We start from the raw sequence: 21,951 nt of genomic DNA, 5'->3' as shown, positions 1-21,951 counted from the left end.
AATATCATTTTTTTAAGAGTCCACATATAAGTGAAACCACATGATGTCACTTTATGTCAAATTCCTCCTCCAATTTTTTTTTTTTCCAGAATAATGACGATGAGGTCTAAGCATCAGCTAAGACACCTTGAGCAGAATGGGGCTCCCCTGAAATTTTCACACTCATGGGAATGAGACGTTCAAACAATGAACACAGCAAAGATCTCCCCAAATGGAAGCTTTTGTGGCTGTTCTCTGAAAGCAAACCAGGGGTCCCAAAAAATGCAGTGACCCACAGGTCCCATCCCCCCCACAATCCTCCGGCCTGGCAAACATCTGACACGTGGTGAAACCTGGATAGAGTCACATATCAGTAACTGAACACACAGAACCACAGCAACCAGTGCACACCAACAGAGAAACGTGGCTGCTTCCCATTGGAATACTTGTTAAATATTACAAAGGAGTTAAACCAAGGTAAAAGTAGTCCTGCAGGCAACGAAGGACGAGAAAGGCCTATTTAACACGACAGAAAGATCTGCAGGTACACACATCACTCTCATCGGCGAGAAGCACACAGCACTGGGGTGCAGGCGGGGGCGGGGGGGGGGGGAGACTGAGTCAGTGAAGAAATGCAGACAGAGTCTCCTCCCAACAGAACTGCACAGAGTGGAGGGAGCAAACCAACACCTTTTTTCTTTCTTTCTTTCTTTTTTTTTTTTAATGTAAATGTACAGCTGAGCTTGAAGGAAAGAAAAGGAAATCCTCGGGTGTCAGAAATGAGTGAGAACTGAAAGCCAGATGTTAAGAGTCCTGCATATAGCTGTGCACATAAAAAAGACTCACCCATTGGCTGGGAGACCTGGAACCCAAGCCTGTCCCTGCCTAAGGCTGTGGGTGGGAAGAGAAAAGTCCATAGGAGAATTCACACCTCTGACTGCTCCACAAGGGAGTGTTCAGAAAAAAGAAGCATGGGAGTTTCCGCTGTGGCTCAGCAGTAATGAACCCAGCTAGTATCCGTGAGGATGCAGCTTCAATCCCTGGCCTCACTCAGTGGGTTAAGGTTCTGGTGTTGCCGTGAGCTGTGGTACAGGCCAGCAACTGAAGTTCTGATTTGACCCTTAGTCTGGGAACTTTGATGCGCCACAAGTACAACCCTGAAAAGCAAAAAAAAAAAAAAAAAAAAGGAAAGAAAAGAAAAAGAGAAAAAAAGAAAGAAAAGAAAAAAGCAGCATGTATGGTGAATAGTAAAGATAAATTGACCAAATTCACCATTTATAAAACAGGGATTCTCAGGAGTTCCTGATGTGGCATAGCAGGCTAAAAATCTGGCGTTAGAAGTTCCCTTCACGGCTCAGTGGTTAATGAACCCAACTAGGATCCATGAGGATGTGGGTTCGATCCCTGGCCTCCCTCAGTGGGTTAAGGATCCGGCATTGCCATGAGCTGTAGCGTAGGTTATAGATGCAGCTCGGATCCCATGTGGCTGTGGCACAGGCCGGCAGCTGTAGCTCCAATTTGACCCCTAGCCTGGGAACTTCCATATGCCTTGGGTGCAGCCCTGAAAAAAAAAAAAAAAAGAATCCAGCTTTGTCTCTGCGATGGTGCAGGTTCAATCCCCAGCCTGGCACGGTGTATTAAAGATCTGACATTGCTGCAGCTGTGGCTCAGATTCTATCCTTGGCCTGAGAGTTTCCAAATGCCACAGGGGCAGCCAAAAAAAAAAAAAAAAAAAAAAAAAAAAAAAAAAAAGAAAAGAAAGGAAAAAGAAAAGAAAGGGATTCTCTGACTGAAGAAAATTGAATGGGCACCTATTTGTTATTCACAAAAGACGCATCTAAAGCAATCCAGAAAAGTCAAAATAAGAGGCTGGAAAAGAAATGAGGCAAATGAGGCAAATACTAACCAAAAAATGAAAATACTTGTATCAGACAAAACTGAGTTCAGGGAAAAAAACAACAACAACAACAAACTACTAGTTAGAACAAGAGCACCAACTTGTCCCCAAAACAGAAACTGACAGAATGATAAGGAGAAAGCAACAATTTCAAAACCACAGTACGAGTGAAAAACCAAACACAACAAAACAAAATCCCAATTATAAATTTACAGATCAAGCAAATGCAAGCAATGAGTAAACAACTAAGAGATGAGAACCACGTATTATTTCACAAGCTTGACCTTCTGGACAGAGGGAACCCTACACTTCACAACTGGGAAACTGTACTTTCCCTTCGAACACACTGGAATATTTATAAACACTGACCAGGTCACAGGGAAAGACTCAACCAATATCATGGATGATCTGTCTTAACCGCCTTCTCCAACGTGAAGCAGTAAAACCAGAAACTCTACGGTGGGGACCGGGGTACAGATGAAGATGACCACCAGCTTCTCCCCAACCCGCTGACCCCAGAGAATCCCCCCTCCCGCCGGCCTAACATTAATGCTGTGTATGTGGAGACCGAGGAGAGACTGCATCCTTCTGGAGCCCAGGCCGTGATGCTGTCACTTAATCTCAAAGACAGAGCAGCAGCTGACCACGCGGCCAGACAGGACCCGCTCGTCTCCGAGTGCCTCCTGGGAGTGAGGCGAGGATTCGGCAGATAACAGACTCAGTCATTCAGGGGAGCCCAGAAGCCACACAGTAGTTGATTCTAACCTGTGAGTTTTATTCAAGGTCTCTTTTCTCTTAGCCCGGGACACTGAAAACATTTCATGAGCTGTTGTTTTCCCAAGGCAACTACCGAGTTACGATTGCTCGGTCTGCCTTTGTTTTCCCTTAGCAGTAAGCTGAGCTCTCCAAGAAGAGCTGGGGCCCGAAGGCAAACCAGTATATATTACCCTACCCTCGGTCCATCCCAAGCTGCTCAGATAATCAAGATTCATTGCCAGGTACACTTTCCTGTCCAAACATGAATTATGAAAAAAGAGCTTTCCTCCTAGGGGCAGCTGTTCACTGCGGCTGCTAAACAGCAGCATTAGGAGTATTCGATTTATCAAGATAAGGAGACAAAGATCAAGCTCTAACATAATCACTTCTCCCAACGCATTGAAAAGGGAGGGGAAGGGCTAGACTGGGAGGGGAAAAGGTCCCTTTCCTCAGATGGGAATCTAATGAAAATTTAGAGGGAAGTCTTAAATTCACTTAAAATACTTCACGGAAAACATTTTATCTCCACTTACAGATAATTTCCCAAATAGTATTCTGCTAAACTGTTTCTGTAGCAATATTAAAAATGACTATCAGGAGTTCCTATCGTGGCATAGTGGTTAACGAATCCGACTAGGAACCATGAGGTTGTGGGTTCGATCCCTGGCCTTGCTCAGCGGGTTAAGGATCCGGCGTGTGGTGTAGGTTGCAGACGTGGCTCGGATCCCGCGTTGCTGTGGCTCTGGCATAGGCTGGTGGCTACAGCTCCAATTGGACCCCTAGCCTGGGAACCTCCATATGCCACGGTAAGCAGCCCTAGAAAAGGCAAACACACACACACACACAAATGACTATCAACTGCTTGTAAAACTTCCTCCAAGGAGTTAATGTCAACACAGTACAGCCACTGGTACCACTGAGATCCTGTCCCAAGGTTTTATGCGTATCTTACTTCGTTTGGATCCCTCGAATCTTTCTTTTATTAGAGATTATAGAATTTCATACATACATGAAAAACTGAAACTCCTACATCATTTGTACACCCACGTGAATCTCTGCTTTAAACAGAGCCCAACACAGTATACAGAGTGGGGAGGAAGGAAGACCCGTTCTACCTCATTTTTCAGTAATCTCATGACACGGGAGAGAGAGAATTTAAACAATGACAGATTTTAAAACAGTCTATGATAGATATTTTTCCAACAAATACTACTATTACTACTACTACAAAACAAAATGCACACACGTAGGGGGTCTTAAACAAAGTACTTCCTTGTTTCTGTTTGTCTGAGGTTAGCCACAATGCTTACAGATCATCTCACGACAGAATTTCAGTTGGAAGATCTCCGAGAAAACCACGCAGATTAAGTGCCTATGCCACTCTTACTAAGTGTGACCCTCTGCAGATGAGGAAGTAAAAGCACCAATGGATGAAGGCTCTTCTCTGCCGGAAATGAAACAGACGACCCCAGCCCACCTGTAAGGTAAGGAAGTGTCTGGGAAAGGCAGGAAGCCATGTTTGAAGCTGTCCAAGACCTGTCAGTCTGGGTACTTAATACTGATAACCGAGCTGTCAATGCAGTGGTCACAGAAGGGACAAGGCCTCTGAGCTCATGAGGTGGGGCATCAGTCACTCTCAGACTGAGGGAGGGCACCTCCCCCCGCAAATCTGCATGAAAGTCAGAAGGGCCATGTCCATGCACAAGCTCCCAGGCAGGTATGTGGAGGCCGAGACACGCCAGCTGTGGGATCTGCTGGGGCCCAGGATGTCCCACTGAGCCTGTCTTCACTGTCACCCAGCTGTGAGGGGTCCCACGTGCTGCTCAGTGAACCCAACAGACTGGCCCTAGAGACCTGGAAAAGACACTTTCTGGGACTGCAGGCTCCACTGGGGAAAGGGCGACTGCGTGTTATGTGTGCAGAGGTGAAAAGAGAGATTGCGAAATGGGGTAGCAAGTCCCCTCTCAACCAAATCTGCTACCTGTTCCTTTCTCCAAATACCTGCCAAAGGAATTAATTGAGTCTTCCATGGCTTTTTCCTTCTCTCCCATCTCAGGCCCCTTCCCCTCTAAGGGGACCAACAGGCAAGTTGAACTCTGCTGAAATGGGGAGGCTGGGGAGGTGAACCCCGCATCCCGGGTTTCCTCGAACCTCACCACCCAACAGAAATGTTAAGGTAGAGAAATCCACAACGAGAGGATTCATGTGCAGAAACAGGTACCAAGAAAAAGAAGAACGGAGAACAAAACCATCTTCAATGAAAGTCAAACAGCTATAGGAATTATAGGCACCGATGTTCAATATACAACCCTATTTAACCAACCTCCATCCTTCCGCGATACAATGGTAAGAAAAAAGGCCCAAAGTCACAACTGACTGGGGCGACGGCTCCCAGTACTCATCTCACAGATGAGGCTCGTCAGTCTCCATCTACCTACGTATCCAGCACGTGGAGGCATCCTCAACCCCTGTGCCAGTTACCGTCCGGGTGAGGCCCTGCCACCCCGCAGCAAGGTCATTTTTGCAGCAGTGTGCCTGTCGGGCAGAAGCCAGAACAACCCTCCTTGGAAAACGAATAAAAACCAGGCAGCCCAGAAACCCTGTCCCCTCGGGGCTCTGGGTGAGATACCTCAGAGGAGAAAGGAAGGCAGAAGGGAACCGAGCAGAGGCTCCAGGCTCCTTACTCCAGGTCACCAGGATGCCTGACCAAGCACCCTCCAGACTGAACCAGCGCTTCGGGGAAACCAGGGCTAGGTTCCGGCGAGGCTTTGGCCACGTTTTCTTAAACCAGTTAACACGCTCTTGTTTCATGAGTGCTTCTATTTCAAGATACGTTCCTTATACACACGGCGATTCGCCGCCACTGATCTCAGGAACAGACTGTGGGTTGGGCGGGAATGCAGCGCCTCCCGCGTGTGTTCTCTGCAAGGCGTGGCCGGCCGTCCTCTCGTGCCTGGGGACACAGGCAGCGCTCTGGCCCCAGGCTGCGGGGGGGCCTTTCAAATGGCAAAATCGCCAACAGAAAGCCCAAAAATGTGAAAAACGCGGCAATAAAGAGACTGTGAAAAGGACCCTTGTTTACAGCAGGAGCTGCAAGGAGAAGGCCGAGCATCGCGCCTTGTTCAACCTCGACGGGTGACCATGGGCGTCGGGAAGCCCACAGCTTCCCCGCCCTGCGCATGTCCGTGAGTGACCACAGAAGCTCTGTGAGTGCTGATTTTGAGGTTACACAAAAATTTTAACGAGTAGGTGAATTCACAAACACAGAATCTGTGCTTCTAATGAGGACTGCCTGTACTTTTCAGACCGTGCCCAAACCAGCTTCCCAAACGGACTCTGGGAAGGAATCCGGAGACCAACCTTACAGCAATCTTGCAAACGTCTGTGTCTGCAGCATTCTCGTATTACTTCTGAACCTACTCAAAAGCTGACCTCAGTAACAGAAAGAGGCTCCAGAAAGTACTGACGTGGGACGCCTGGGTAGGCTCTGAGGGAGACCCCTGACTGCAACTGGAAAGAGGTGAATGAGAACAGCAACAGGTAAGCCGAGGACAGACAAGTGAACATCACTGGGGCAGCAGTTTGGGTCCTCTGTGGAAACGGTGGTGTGCCTTTATCCAGAGGGCACATCTTGCCGAGGGACACATCATTCTGCAAGCTGGGCACACAAGCACCGAGAGCGTCACACCATCTTCTCTGCGAGGCAGCAGCGTGAGCCTCCCATAAAATCAACTGGGCAATAATATTATTCTAATGTCTGGATTTTTGGATGGGGAAGGCACAGGGCAAGCAGGGCAGTTTCCTAAGCAGCTAGTGCCAGGCACTGTGGGAGAACGTCACCTCCGTCAATCCTTCCCAGCTCTGAAAAGTGTATGTTCTCATCTTGATTTTACGGCGGAGGGCACAGAGAAGTTAAGTCAAACACCCAAGGTCACACAGCCAATGTTTCACGCCAGGTCCATCACACATCTGGGTTTCTTTCAAACCGTGAAAATAAGGTGAGAAGCTGCTTGGGTGATCCAATGCCTTGAGTATCCAGTGAAATGTTAAATTGAGCATAGCATTTCCGGTGTACTTAATTCATGAGTTTTCCTCTAGGTACTTACTCATTCATCCACCTTTCAAATCAAATCATGGAAGACTGCACACAGATCAAACGCAAGTAACAAAGCCTTCATCCTGAGTTCTCCAAGAGTGTCACGTGACCCTCGGTGCAAAGGTGGTGGCTCTGAGCAAGCGCTAAACAGAAGGCCTGGTGGCCGGTTTCTTGAAGCTTCAGACCCTGAAGGTTTCAGGGCATGAAGGCTCCACGTGGCCTAACCACTGCCATGCGGCATGAGGGTTACACTGTGGAAACAGCCTGCTCTGTCTGTCCACATTACTTAGCATGAGTAAGCATTCAGGTGACAAGTTTTACTTGAAGAGGGGAAGGTGGATTCGTTACCAGCACGACAGCACCATCTTCTGGTTGGTGAAACAGAATGAAGACTCAAGGTCACAGCTGGCCTTAAAAAGCACGCTGACAGGTTCCCCAGAGGAGGAGCAAACCAGAAAATTTAGTTTCTGCAAATCGAAACCATAGTAAACAAACACCCTCATGGGCCAATCATGGAACAGAAAGCATGTTAATTGCAGGTCCGTACTGGTCACACTTGCACATCATCTGGAAACACAGCAGCCACGGCCAGCCTCTCAGTGCTCCCACCCGCAGCGCCCCTCCTGCCTTATGAAAGAAACTCCCTCTGGCGTCGCTCTCACCCGCACCCCTCTGGGTGCACAGAAAGGCTCTCTGCTGCTCACACACAGAGTGGAAATCTGACGGCACAGCAACCAGGGCCCTTTCCAACCACCCTCCCGGCCAGTTCTGGTTGGAGGTTGGAGAGCACTGATCTCTTTTGAGGGACAGATGAAGGAACTGGTGACAACTCAGCAGCATCTTTATGTTCCCTCGAAGCCTCAGACCCCTTTGTGGATTGTGCTGGCAATGGATCTGAGGCCTGAGGTCCAAATAGGGCTTCCTACCATAGCCGATGCCACCCCTACAGAAATCCCGGCCAGGAGACCCCCAATATCTAAACAGTTTCCTAATCTCCAGATTAGGAAGAGACCCCTGCAGCTGGTTTCTTTTTTTCCAAGTCTGACTTCCTCAATGCAAGGATCCCTCCCACTGGTCAAAAAGGCCCTTGGGTATCAGCCTTTCCTGATTTTCATCCATCAGATAGGCCATCGGCCTCCTTCCACAAGGAGGACCAAGCAAGGGGGGTGACGGGGGTCAGACACTTTGGCCACAACACTCCTCTCTCGGTGAGAAGCATGGAAGCCTCCTCCCGGCCCCTGGAGATGCGGCGTGAAGAAGTGAGCATCCTGCCAGATGCCGTCCACAGGACTCCCAGCCACACTGATCTAGGGACAGGAAGCACCTGAGGATTGAGATCTTTGTCAGTCACTTTCGCTTCCTCCCCAACCTCCAACACCTGCCACGGGGCTCTGTGAGAAGACTCCTCGTTACATGAAAACTAGTCTCCTCCACCATCTAAATTCAAATTTTTTGACCATGACCTACAACAATACATTTTGACTACAAACCAGTACATATACATGTTGACCTGCACATACAGATTAATACTTGGAAAAAAGTTACATTAAAAAAAAAAAAAAAAGAGTTCCTTTGTGTGCAGTGGTTTAAGGATCCAGCGTTGCTACTGCAGTGGCTCAGGGACATTTTCAAACTTTTTCCTTCTACAAAAAAGCTGGTCACGCTCATTCACAATAACGATTGTGTAGCCCAGTGAGAGGGTGAGCCGGTTTGACAGGTGCTGTCATCAAGCATCCACTTTCCCACCTACAGCTGCTCAGCTTGCACAGTCCTCTCTCCTCTGCTAACTCAGCACCAAGGCCTCTGCTCAGAGTCCTCCCAAACTCTTTCCAGCCCTGCCCCAAATACCGAGCATGTAAAATAACAACAAAGATGCCCTCCCCGCTTCAAGAAGCCAGACTTCGTTGGTTGAACACTATATATAAGCCTTAGGTAAGACATCTCCCCTTTCTCTGAACACAAAACACCTGCCCTCTGTATTCATTCATTCATTCAATTATTCACACCCCACCTGACTCACTCCAGTATCGTTGGTGTAAACAACATTTAAATGTTTGTCAGAAAGATGAATCCATCAAGCAGGATTTCTTTTTTTTTGCAATCTTATTTGTCAAAGGATCATTTTCATGAACTCTAAATTAGGAACTGAAATGCACTGTCACCAATTCTTGGAAGCCAATGGCCCATTTATTATTCTGTGTGGCATTTATAGATGTGGCAGGTTCCCAGATAAATTCAATTTGGCCTCTGTCTCTTAAGAGAAGGCTCTGAACTAGAGTCAATGCAAAGACCAACTCCTAGACACTAAAAAATAAATAGAACCTGCTCGAATATATCCATCTATGTTTGACCCTGTGCTACAATGCCACCATATGGCACTGGAAGACTGGCACTGGGGCTGACACCTCTGACAACAATCAGGCTTTACAAGAGCAGCTTCAAGTTGACAAACCTGACACGCCTTACCTAGAAATTCTGTCAAAAGCCCCAGATTTAAAAGAAAGCCAGTGACATCTTTTATTCTAAAACTTGATTTAAAAGAACATCCCAGGAGCTCCTGCTGTGGCACAAGGGGATCCACAGCGGCTTGGGAGCCCTGGGACACGGGTTCAATCCCCGGGGGGGCACAGTGGGTCCAGCGTTGCTGCGGCTTAGTTTGCAGCTGCGGCTCGGATCTGACCCTTGGCCTGGGAGCTCCATATGCCTCAGGGGTGCCCCACCCAAAAAAAGAACATTCAAATCAACACTGCAGAAGGTTTGTACAAGGGGTAAGGTTCAAACTCCGAATTCTAACACACACATTTTGTGTTTCCACCTTCCAGCTTCCTCTCCACCATATGTACCACTTGCTCCAGGCAGACCAAAGGATGTGCTGGTCCCATGCTTCGCCAGAGCGCCCTTAGCCTTCCTCTGATAGGTAACTCCGGGTCGCTATTAGGATCAGCATGGGCCTCACCTATCCCAGGAAGCCTTCCCTGCTGACCCTCTTCCGCGTCTCCAGGCCAGTCTGGGCTGGTTCTCCCTCCCCGAGCAACGCGCCTTATGACAGCCCCGTAGCGTATGGATGCACTGGTTGTCTAGATACCCACCTACAGCACTAGGCCATGAAGTCCTTGCGTGGAGAAGCTCTTACTATTTCATCTCTAGTCCCCATCTAAATTCAGTCCCTCAGTTTTCAACGGAGGCACCCAACAGTAACTCAAATATTTATACAAAGATTAACACTGCAGCTTTCAAATGAAAACCATCTCTTTAAAAAACTGTGCAAGGGTGTTGTTGCCTTGCAGGGCAGCAGGTTAAGGATCTGGCATTGTCACTGCAGCGGCTCGGGTTACTGCTGTGGCGTGGATTCAATCCCTGGCCCCGGAACCTCCACATATCACAGGCGTGGCCCAGAAAAAAAAAAAAAAAAAGATAAAAACCACTTGAAATACCTTCGTAATTATTCTCTTTTCTGTTGCTACTATAAAGAACACTGAGCATAAAAATATAAGGTGTCTAGAAATACAGTGATAAAGCAATAAGGCTTAAACTCCCTCTGAAAATAAGATTACAAAAATGCCTAAAAAATTACCTAAATGAGGCCCCTGCTCATGCTGTAGAGCAATTCATATTTTGGGAATTAACAATTACTAAAATCAGTAAACATCCTATAAATAGCTCCTATTTTTTGCTAGATAATATGCTATAATTATTTCCCTTTCCTTTAAATCATCTATAACATAATAAAGGACTTGTGAGAAAAAAAAATCTCGGTTTCACAGTTTTATTTTAATGTATTGGTGTCTTTTCTACGTTGCTTTCCCTGATACTGTAGCAGTTTGCTCCTCAGCCTTTGAAGCAATTAGAAACCAAATCTCTGTGGAGTTCCCCATATTGCTCTAATTCACAGTAAGAAAGAACAAAAGAATCTACCAAAAAGAAACCAACTCATGGACTTGGAGAAGAGACTGGCAGTTGCCGAGGCGGGGGAGGGGGGGGAGGCAGTGGGATGGACTGGGAGTCTGGGGTTAGTGGATACGAGCTATCGCATTTGGAGTGGAAGGCAATGAGCTCTGCCGTACAGCACAGGGAACCATATCCAATCGCTTGTGATGGAACATGACGGAGGATAATGTGAGAAAAAGGATGGATATATATGTATAACTGGGTCCCTCTGCTGTAGAGCAGAAACTGACAGAACACTGTAATCAACTATAATTTAAAAATTAAAAAAAAGAACAAGACATTCCTACTGTTGGACTGTGGAACATAAAGCCTTATTACTAAGCAATTAAGTCATTCTTGCTTTTGTTAATCATGCAACCTGTAAACACTCATAATTATCTAGATATGTTCACACGTGATGGAGAAGTTAAAGTAAAACCTTGGTCTAAAGTGTTTGGGTCACCACCACCATCAATTATAAGTTACTTAACACTCCAGTGGTCTAGCATTTTCTGGCATTTTGGCTAAACAAAATGAAGTGACATTCACCCAGCTACTAAAGTGATGTCTGGGCTTCCTTCCAGAATAAACAAGAAAAGACAGGTTGTAAAAATACTCAACAGTGGAAATATTATCAACGAACATCACAAATCAAAAATGTTTCACATTCGCCTTTCCAGAATAACAGATTTAAACCAAAACATGGAAGAAGGAAAATTCAGAGAAACTAATTCCATGAATTTCATGATTAGAAAAGAGATACCATAAAATAACTACAGTCACCATCTGCCAGCCGTCTAAGAACCTCAGAAGAAAGAAGTTTCTTTTTGCTGTGCTCATGCACACATAAAAAAGAAAGAAATATGTCTTTATTCTTAAATTTAAATATTTTAGCACACAGATAATACCTGTCCTAGAGAAATATCAGAGAAAAAAAAAAAAAAAAAAAAAAAAAACCTCACCAGAAAGTAAAAATCTACCTGTAATTTCATCACCCCAAGAGACTCACTGGTAACATTTTTAGTAACAAAATAATATTCTAAAACAGCCATCAAAATGGTTCAAAATCAATTAAATTCACTTATAGTATTTCAAATTTTCTAAAGTCAAATTTATTTCATTTTTTAAAAATAGTAAATAAATAGTATTATTTTAGACAATAGGAATTATGTCTGAGAAAACAATGTTAATATGTAACGGTTGGTTCCTTGGTGGCTCAAAGATCTGGTGTTGTCACTGCTGTGGCATGGGTTCAATCCCTGGCCCGGGAATTTCTGCAAGCCCTAGGCTCAGCCAAAAAAAAAAAAGAAAAAATTCAAAAAAAAGACATGTAAAGACTAATATAACTAACCTACTTAATCAACCAGTTCATCATTTCTGGTGACAAAACAACAACAAATGGACGGCACCTGAAGCCCCAGGAATAAGAACCAGAGACACAACGTTCGAGCTGAATTCTCAAACTCAGACTTCCACTGACCTAAGAGCAATCAGGCAGATTAATCTCACTGCTTTAAATTTCCTAAAACCACCAACACACACTAAAACACTTCCTGCGTGCTGACTGTGGCCGTGGTACTAAATCAGGCACAGTGGAACCCGCTTTCTATGCTACGCTGCATAACCTTGAAAAGTATGTATGATAAAAACAAGAACAATGAAACATTTAAAGATGCACAAAATTATTTGAGGAAATGAAAAAAAAATACATGTCCTGGTCAGAAAGATTGAATATGTCTAAAGAAAGATGTGAATGGAAGGAATTTGGTACAACAGCAGTAAAAATCCCAGTGGGCTTTTTGACTGTTTCCTAAAAGAATGATTCTAAAGAACAATCCAAAGAATAAACAAAAGTTTATTTTGAAAAAGTTGTAAAGAGTCCTAAAACTGTTCAAGCTTCCAACAAAGAATTGGTTAAACAAATGATGTTAACATTCATGTAATGAAATATCATTCAACTAAACACAAAAAAAGGTAGAGTGGACGGGACAGACACAAAGACTGTTAAAAGAACACGTGGTAAAACAATATATAAAGTATAAAATATTCCAAGATGAAATATATACTTAAATATTATCTACACAACTGAAAAGTAAATTCTCAAATATTATTGCAATTATCATTGTTAATGAAGAGAGGGGCACTACACAATTTTTTTTATTTTTTGGTACTCTAAAATTTCTATATTAACAAAAATTATCCCTGTTTAATAAGGAAGAGGGGAAAGATGAAGTGAGTATAGTTTGGTTTTGTTTTTTTTAAGATCATCATTGTGGATCAAATGATTTCATGTCTTCAGAATCTCTTTTAAGACAATAATGAGAGAGAAAAACAAAGACTAAGGTACAAAGTCACTCATTAAAGAATTAATTTAAAACAGTAAGAATATGCTAAGAAACAGAAACAGACTCACACACACACAGAACAAACTTTTGGTTGTAAGAGTTGAGGGGGAGAGATGGGCTGGGAGTTTGGAATTAGCAGATGCAAACTATTATATACGAAATGGACAAACAACAAGGTCCTGCTGCATCGGTCAGAGAACCATAATCACTATCCTATAATAAACCATAATGGGAAAGAATTTTAAAAATTTAGATGTAACTTAAACATTGAAAACAGATATAGTTAAATAAGTTATGTGTAGCTGTGCAATGAAATATAATGCATCCATTAAAAGGAAATTCTAGAAAAATATGTAATGGCATGAGAAATGCTCATGATATAAGGTAACTAAAAAAGCAGATCCAAAAATGCATTTAAAGCCAGGTCCCAATAGTATTAAAAATGTTATGAAAATACTCATCTAGACAGTAAAACAACTGACAGGAAATACTAACCAAAATACTGCTATTATTCATGTGTATGTTGTGAGCCCATGGTTGAACTGTTTTCTTTACATTTTCAAATATTTCCCACATTTTCAACAATGGGTTTGATTTACTTCTAAAACTGGGGATGAGACAGCACAACAAAAGCAATTTTTTTACAACTAAATATGTAATTTGTCATTAGAACTAAATTGGATAGATATTCTGAATATTCTGACAATGCCTCACAAAGCAAACATTCTTAGATCCAGATAACATGGTCTCTAAAACACAAAAATCAAACCCAAAACTTTGGACAGCTAGCAATTTAAGAGAATATGAAGATGCAACCTCCAAAGCAAAAACACCGCATTTCTCCAGGTTACATTCTATCTATACCTCAGGACCCATTTCCTCACTGTTGCTTTAACACTGGTAATTAGATTAAGACTTTAGGAAGCCTTGTCTGGCAGTCAGGAAGCTTTCTCCCCTATTCTCACACCAGCTAATGCCTTAAAGAACATTAATTAAGAAGTGTCCAAGTTACGGTCATGCTCTTAAATAAATCTGCTTGATACAGATTTCACAGCAGAGATGTAGAATACTGCTAATTCTCAGACGAAACACATAAGGGAATTAGGAAAACAAGAAGGTTCTTAATAAGTATTATTAAAAATTTCCACAGTGTCTTTCATGGATTAAGTGATTTAGAGGGGAAACGAGTCAGTTCCTCTTACATGTTTTCAAATAAGAAGATATCTACACAAAACATACAGACATGCATGCTTCTTACTAATAAAGATTTTCCTTTACCAAACTGAAATACTCAGTAAGCCACTACTACAAAAATCTTATCTGTATAAAAACACATTGTTTCCAGGACTCAGTACTGATGGCATAAAAATAATGTATCATTTTAACCAACAAGTTATGAGTCCCCTCCCTCTAAGTAAACAAGCTTACTTAACAGAATTTTTATTTTAAGAAGGCATGTTGTAATTGAACTCATTTTTCTATTGCTATCATTTATAATTTAATTGTTATAAGCCAACTCTACACACAGGGTAAGATCAGGAAAATTAACATGCAGAGGAAAATACATCATTTATTTTTTGGTTCCTTCTGACTATTTTGTGCATTTCCTCTTTGACAAGAACAAATGTACAGTAACACACTAGCCAACTCGGAAAAGTGCCACAGTTAGATGCAAAAATACCAAATGCTTTGTCAGGATACTGTCTATCATCGTACGTGAGTACTTCAAAGAAAGTGAACTCAGATAAGTTTTAAATGGTTAAAGGAGGTATGTAGCAGGTTTTTAATGCATTAATATTAGATTTTCTTAAAATGCTATTAAATGAAGAGGAAGAGGTAGTTTAAGCATCGTACAGAATATGGCAGGAAGTTCTGCATCAAAAGCAAGATGCTATATTGGAGTTCCTGTTGTGGCACGGCAGAAGCAAATCTGAGTAGTATCCATGAGGACACGGGTTTGATCCCTGGCCTTGCTCAGTGGGTTGGGGATCCAGAGTTGCCGTGAGCTGTGGTGTAGGTCACAGATGCGGCTCAGATCCTGCATTGCTGTGGCTGTGGTGTAGGCCGGCGGCTATAGCTCAGATTCGACCCCTAGCCTGGGAATCTCCATATGCCTCGGGTGCAGCCCTAAAAAGACAATAAATAAATACATAAAATTTTTAAAAAGCAAGACCCTGAATTCACTGGTGGCCCAGTGGGTTAAGGATCTGGCGTTGTCATTGCCATGGTATGGGTCACTGTTACGGCACGGGTTCAGTCCCTGGCCTGGGTACTTCCACAAGCGGCTCTGCCTAAAAAAAAAAAAAAAAAAAAAAAGCAAAGGGCGTTCCCCTCGTGGCTTAGCAGTAATGAACCCAACTAGGATCCATGAGGATGTGGGTTCCATCCTTGGCCTTGCTCAGTGGGTTAAAGATCCAGGGTTGCCGTGAACTGTGGAACAGATCACTGACATGGCTTGAATCTGGCATTGCTATGCTACAGTCAGGCAGCTACAGCTCTGGCTGGACCCCTAGCCCGGGAGCTTCCATATGCCGAGGGTTTGGCCATCTTAAAAAAAAAAAAAATAGGAGTTCCCATTGTGGCGCAATGGTTAACGAATCCAACTAGGAACCATGAGGTTGCGGGTTCGGTCCCTGCCCTTGCTCAGTGGGTTAACGATCCGGCGTTGCCGTGAGCTGTGGTGTAGGTTGCAGACGCGGCTCGGATCCCGCGTTGCTGTGGCTCTGGTGTAGGCCGGTGGCTACAGCTCCAATTGGACCCCTAGCCTGGGAACCTCCATATGCCGCGGGAGCGGCCTAAGAAATGGCAAAAAGACAAAAAAAAAAAAAAAAAAAAAAAAAAAAAAATAGATGAGTTGATAGTAAATGAAAGAAAAAGGATATACCAAGCAAGTATAAAAAAACACAAAAAAAGGATACATTGACTATAATAATATCAGATTAGACTTAAAAATAATAGTAATGCAAAAGATAAAGAGGGGCATTTTCTTTACGAAAAATGAATAATCGTTTCATAATGATAAAGGAGTCGATTTACCAGGAGGACAAAACAATCATAAATGTTCAAGTACCTAATAGCGCAGCCTCAAAATACTTGACATGAAAAATGACGAAATTAAAGGGGGAAATAGGAGTTCCCTTGTGGCACAGCAGGTTACAGAGCCGGCACTGTCACTGCTGTGGCTCTGCTTACAGCTGTGGAGGAGGTTTGATCCCTGGCCCCAAAATTTCCACATGCCACAGGTGGGACCAAAAAAAAGGGGGTGCTGGATAGACAATGCCACAATCATAGGAGATTCTATCACCATCTCTCAAAAACAGACAAAACTATTTAAAACATCTGTAAAGACATAATATCTGAATAATAGTAAATTTATTTATTTATTTATTTTTTTGTCTTTTTGTCTTTTGTCTTTTGTTGTTGTTGTTGCTATTTCTTGGGCCGCTCCCTCGGCATATGGAGGTTCCCAGGCTAGGGGTTGAATCGGAGCTGTAGCCACCGGCCTACACCAGAGCCACAGCAACGCGGGATCTGAGCCGCGTCTGCAACCTACACCACAGCTCACGGCAATGCCGGATCGTTAACCCTACTGAGCAAGGGCAGGGACCGAACCCGCAACCTCATGGTTCCTAGTCGAATTCGTTAACCACTGCGCCACGACGGGAACTCCCAATAATAGTAAATTTAAATATCAAACCATATACTGCAGAATTCACATTCTTTACAAGTATATACAGTACGTTCAGTAAGACAGATCATATCTTATGCTAGGCTACAAAGCAAATTTCAGTAAACTGAAAAGGATTGAAATTGTAACAAAAATTCTAATCATAACAGAATTAAATTATAAATTAGTAAAGATAATAAATCTAGGAGAACTCTAAATACTTGGAAATTAAGTAACACACTTCTAAACAATCCAAGGTCAAGAGAGAAATCAGAAAACTAATTTAGTGATAATGAAAGCACAACATATAATTGATGGGATGCACCTGAAACAGTGCTTAGAGGATACTTGGTAGCTTTAAATGCTTGTATTAGAAACAAAGAGTGAAAATCAATGACTGGGAGAGAGGCTTAGCTACACACACCCCATGAGCTCGACGTGAGGCCTTGTGAACTCACACAGGAGGGAGAAGGTCCAGCCTTAAGTGAAAACGGGGGCAGACTTGTGAACTGCCTGAATGCTGAATGTTTGCCAATCTCACTGGCAAAGGGGGAGGCTTTCCTTGGCTCAAGGTATTTAAGCACAACACTTGACCAGTCACTGGCTGATCTCTAAGCTACAGGAAGTCCACTGCAAAAAGCTTTAGAAGAATTAAAAAAAAAAAAAATCACATAACTCAATTGGAAAAGGAAGAGACAAGGAAGGTAAACCCAAAGCAAGTAAAGGGGAAAAAAAAAAAAAAAAAAAAAAAAAGCAGAAACCAACAAAATAGATACAAACAAAGGACAGAGAAAAGTGAAGGAAGCCAAAAGCTTGTTCTTTGACAAGATCAACAAAATCCAGAAACCCTAGCTAAAGCGAGCTAGGAAAAACCAGAACAGACATCAATCCCACTTATCACTACAAATTCTATAAACACTGGCTAACAAAAAGCACAGGTAAAGTTTAAAGTTATCAGCAGCCATTTAGCAAATCCAGAGCTAAATAATTGCCTCAAAAGTCGCATCGCAACACTGATATTTATCTGTTCAGCACAATTAAAAGCTGTGCTTTTAAAAGGATGACTTAAAATATGCACACTCAGGAAGTTCCTGTCCTGGCTCAGTGGCTAATGAACCCAACTAGTATCCATGAGGACACAGGTTCGATCCCTGGCCTTGCTCAGTGGGTTAAGGATCAGGCATTGCTGTGAGCTATGGTGTAGGTCACAGACGTGGCTGGGATCCTGCTGTGGCTGTGGCTGTGGCTGTGGCTGTGGCTGTGGTGCAGGCTGGCAGCTACAGCTCTGATTCAATCCCTAGCCCGGGAACTTTTACATATGCTGTGGGTGTGGCCTTAAAAGGCAAATATAAAATAAAATAAAATACGCACACTCATACTTTGGACTGAAGTGAAGCTGTGAAGCCAAGTATCTCCCTCTACCTCAACAAATCATCCTGAACACGCTCGTAAGGCGGCCGGTCAGGAATTTATAGAACTCCCCACCCGCACGGTGGCTGGCTTTCTAAAACAACCCTTCGGCTTCTACCTCTTTGGACGTGCCTTCATCACTTTTGTTGCTTTTTAACTTTCTCCTGTAGTATTCACCGTGTGCTCCAATCTCCAGCTTTCTGCACAAATGAAAAGGTTATTTTTCTCAAGCTGTTTCCATAAAAATTGCAGGCAGAGGACAAGGCTTTATAATGCATCTAAGGACACTCAAGACAATGGCTAAATATTGAGGGTATGACTACAAAGTGCTGGGACGTCTGAAATATTGTTGGGCTCTTTTCCCCATTTCACAAAACTCCATCAGATACAGAAAAATCTTAAATATGCCTGAGCTAATCCGATGGGACCATTAGAGATGATTTCTTGATTAATCACTTGGAGAAAAATTCTCCAACGGTGAGGCTTAAGGGACCTCCTCCTTGGCATCAGGTCCCAGCCTGGCCACACGCTTTCTTCCCTAAAGAGGCAGAGGGAAGAATGTGAGCAGGCGGCTTGGATGGGCTTTCACTACCTGAACACCCCAGAGCCACAGGGACCCTCATCGTCACGGCAGCTGCCGCAAACAAAAGGCAACAGGAATCAAACTAAAGGGCACTCAGGAAAAGAGGTTTAACAACTGCAATCGATCGGAAAAAGAGCTTTCATAGTCACTTGGAAAACGGCTTTAAAGAGCTAGGGTTAGATTTAGCACTATCAAAAGAAAAAGACAGGTGTCAGTTAAAGAGCAACTCCTTAAATGTAAATCAAAAATAGTTTGTAACGGAGCCAAAGAAGCCATTACATGCCGCTATATAAATAGGCATTTAATGATTTTTCCAATGTTATATTATTGATCTAACAGGCCCTCTGCTTCCGCTGAAATGAATAAGTAATTTGTTTAAGATAACATTAATAGGCTTCGCAGCAGATTATATACCCTGGGTCTCTCTCCTCAGTAAAACTACCACCATAAAAAAAAAATGCTACATTGTCTTTCAATGAAACATCTGCATAATCTCCGACATGACAGCAAAGGGCCAGAGACAGGAGGTGCATCCATCACATGCACAAAAAGGCACTTCTATGTCCCAACACCTTGAATGTCATTTATTCAGTTCAACAACTATTTAACATATACTCACTAACGTCAAGGCAAACAAGAGCCCGGGTCCCTGCTCTCATCGGGTTCAGAGTCTATCGAAGGAGACAACCAAGCAAAGTATGTCAAGAAAGGATGCCAGGCGCGCACAGAGGATGAGGTCCAATGCCCACAAAGGGAGCCAGAGAAAACATCCAGACACACAGATGTTTGGGCTGAAAGGAGGCAGGAAGTAGGGCCGGCCAGGCTCTGGACTGAGGGAAATGCGCCTTCTGGCAGAGACAACTGCAGTTGCAGGTATGGTAGGTACAAACGGCCAGGTGTTTGTTAAGCGTTGTCTTGTGTGTAAGAAGAGAGACTACCGTGGAAACCAGACTTTTCTAGTAAAGCTGCATGTATTAAAAGGCAACAGCCATCTAACTTCTGAACCTGGGGAAAAAAAGTTAAAAGGTCACAATTTCACCTTGACCTACTCCCCACACCACCCGTTCAGACACAGGCTTACTACTCGTGGCACAGTGTGCCAAGCACGAGAGCAAACTCCAGGGGCGAATAAGCCTGGCAAACAAGCAGGTTAGGGTACGTCTGTGGCTTCCTGACTCTGAAGTGGAGCGCCCAGATTCCAGGTATCGCTGAATAAAAGATCGAGCTTAAAAGCTACCGTACGACAGGCAGAATTTTCCAGTCATAAATAAGGGAGTCTCATGACTGGATATCCAACACAGCAATAACAGGACAGTAAAAGAGGCTTTGACACCCCTCACACAGCCACTAGGAACTACGCTGGTACTTTCGAGGGGACACTACTCACTACTACTGCCTCACACACTGCAGATTTACACACGCTCATGTGCACTGGTCACAGCAAGGGAGGCCAAGCGGATCTTTTCATAATTACGACCCACTGTTACATTAAGCACGGCTAGAGGAGGGCCAGGCTCTTTGCTGGGAACCTAAAATCTGTGACCTCCTTTCACAAAGTAACCATCATCAGCCCGTCTCTCAAACGAGGACCCTGTGACTTGCCCCAAGATGCGTGGCGGGTGGGGCAGAGGCAAGGTCAGTCCCGTCTCGAAGCCCACGCATCCCCTGCTAGCCCGCCGCCCGGCTTCCACGCCACCCGAGCGAGACCAGCCAGGGGGCTGAGGTGTGACACGGAGGGAGCAGAGGAGGTGTGATGAGATTTCGGGGGCGGGGGAGGGGGGGGGTCCCGCTCAGGGTTCTTTCCTTCCCGGTGAAGCCTCACCAGTCTCAAGCTCAGGGTCTCTGCCCCCGACTAGAAGTTACCCCGAGTTCTCTAATCCAGTTCTTTTGGATATTCCATCTAAACTGTCTTTCTAAGGATTGTGGGGGGATGCGGCACAGAAATAAGCAAACATGAGAACATGCAACGAGCAATACCGTTTGCACCGTGTATCCAACACTATCCCTGGCGTCATGAGCTCCTGAAGTGCATTTCACACTGAAATCTATCACTAAGTAATCACAACGAGAATTCAAAACGAGGCCAAGCTTCATATACATACTCATCTCATGTAATCCCCACAATAACCTTAAAAAATCCATAACATCCTCCTCAGGTTTATAGAGATAAACAGAAGCTGATCAAGGTTAAATAACCTGCCCAAGGTCACACAGCTACAGGGAGTGCAGCAATATGACTCCAGAGCCTAAACCTTTCATTTCTGTAACAGCATATGTTTCTGTGATGGTTATATAATTTTTAAAAAGTACCAAAAAGACTGACCCAAATGTAAGTATTTGTAGAAATTTTCATATATAATGCTCATATAGTTACATTAGCAGAATGATATCATTTTAGTCTGTGGTACTTTGTTTAACAAAAACAAAAATTAATTAGCATGTCACTTAAATTTTCACACAATTTACATTAGGAAGCACCAGAGAAACTGAAATCTAGGTGAGTAAGTAGCTTAACAATACATGCTTTCTTCAGTAACTTTTCCCCCTAAGAAAATAGAATGTTTTGTGATGGTAAATATCAAAGTTATTTAGGGTCCAACAACAGCAGAGGTGGTATTCCACCTTTTTACCACCCTATTTTAAAAGCAAATAAAATGCCTTTCAGTTTCTCTGTTTGTAACATAAATATCTGACACAAGTTTAATGGAATAAATAAATCACAAAAATTTATAAATAAATGGGAAAAGCACAGAGGCAGACAGGTCAATAGAGGAATCACTTTTTGGTGTCCCCCATTCCTCTCAGTTTGCTATTTCTAACTCTCAAAGTAAACACACAAATCATTTTAGAAAAACTGCAAAGGGAAAGGAACAGTAGAGTCAAAAATACATGATATGGTATATCCGAAGAATCAATACATTTGTCTCACTTTCTGATCGACATTTGATGCTTACTAATTATTTCCATTATTTTATTTTGTCTTCTTTTTTTTTTTTCCTAGGGCCACACCCACTTATGGAAGTTCCTGGGCTAGGGGTCAAAGCAGAGCTGAGCTGCCGCCCTACGCCACAGACACAGCAATGCCAGATCCGAGCCACAACTGCAACCTATACCATAGCTGAGTGAGGCCAGGGATGGAACCCGAATCCTCATGGATACTAGTCAGGTTCGTTAACCACTGAGCCACAAAGGGAACTCCTATTTCCTTTATTTTAGAGACAAGCTCAAAACAAACCAGGCAGCAGTGCTTCTGAGTCAGCTGACTAAGCCACAGCGTTTAGATTTGGAAGC

General features: G+C 43.6%; 1 protein-coding gene across 4 annotated transcripts in view; it reads right to left on the bottom strand.

The window, feature by feature from the left end:
• PARN (poly(A)-specific ribonuclease) overlaps window positions 1-21,951 on the bottom strand; it is a 190,217-nt gene that overhangs the window by 87,501 nt on the left and 80,765 nt on the right. The window lies entirely within an intron of this gene.

This window comes from Sus scrofa, chromosome 3, assembly GCF_054392235.1.
Source record: "Sus scrofa isolate SSC_HxYL_T2T_F1_AM1 chromosome 3, Sscrofa_HxYL_maternal_Yorkshire_Landrace_v2.0, whole genome shotgun sequence".
Lineage (NCBI taxonomy): Eukaryota > Metazoa > Chordata > Mammalia > Artiodactyla > Suidae > Sus > Sus scrofa.
This window is presented reverse-complemented; position numbering and strand designations above follow the sequence as displayed.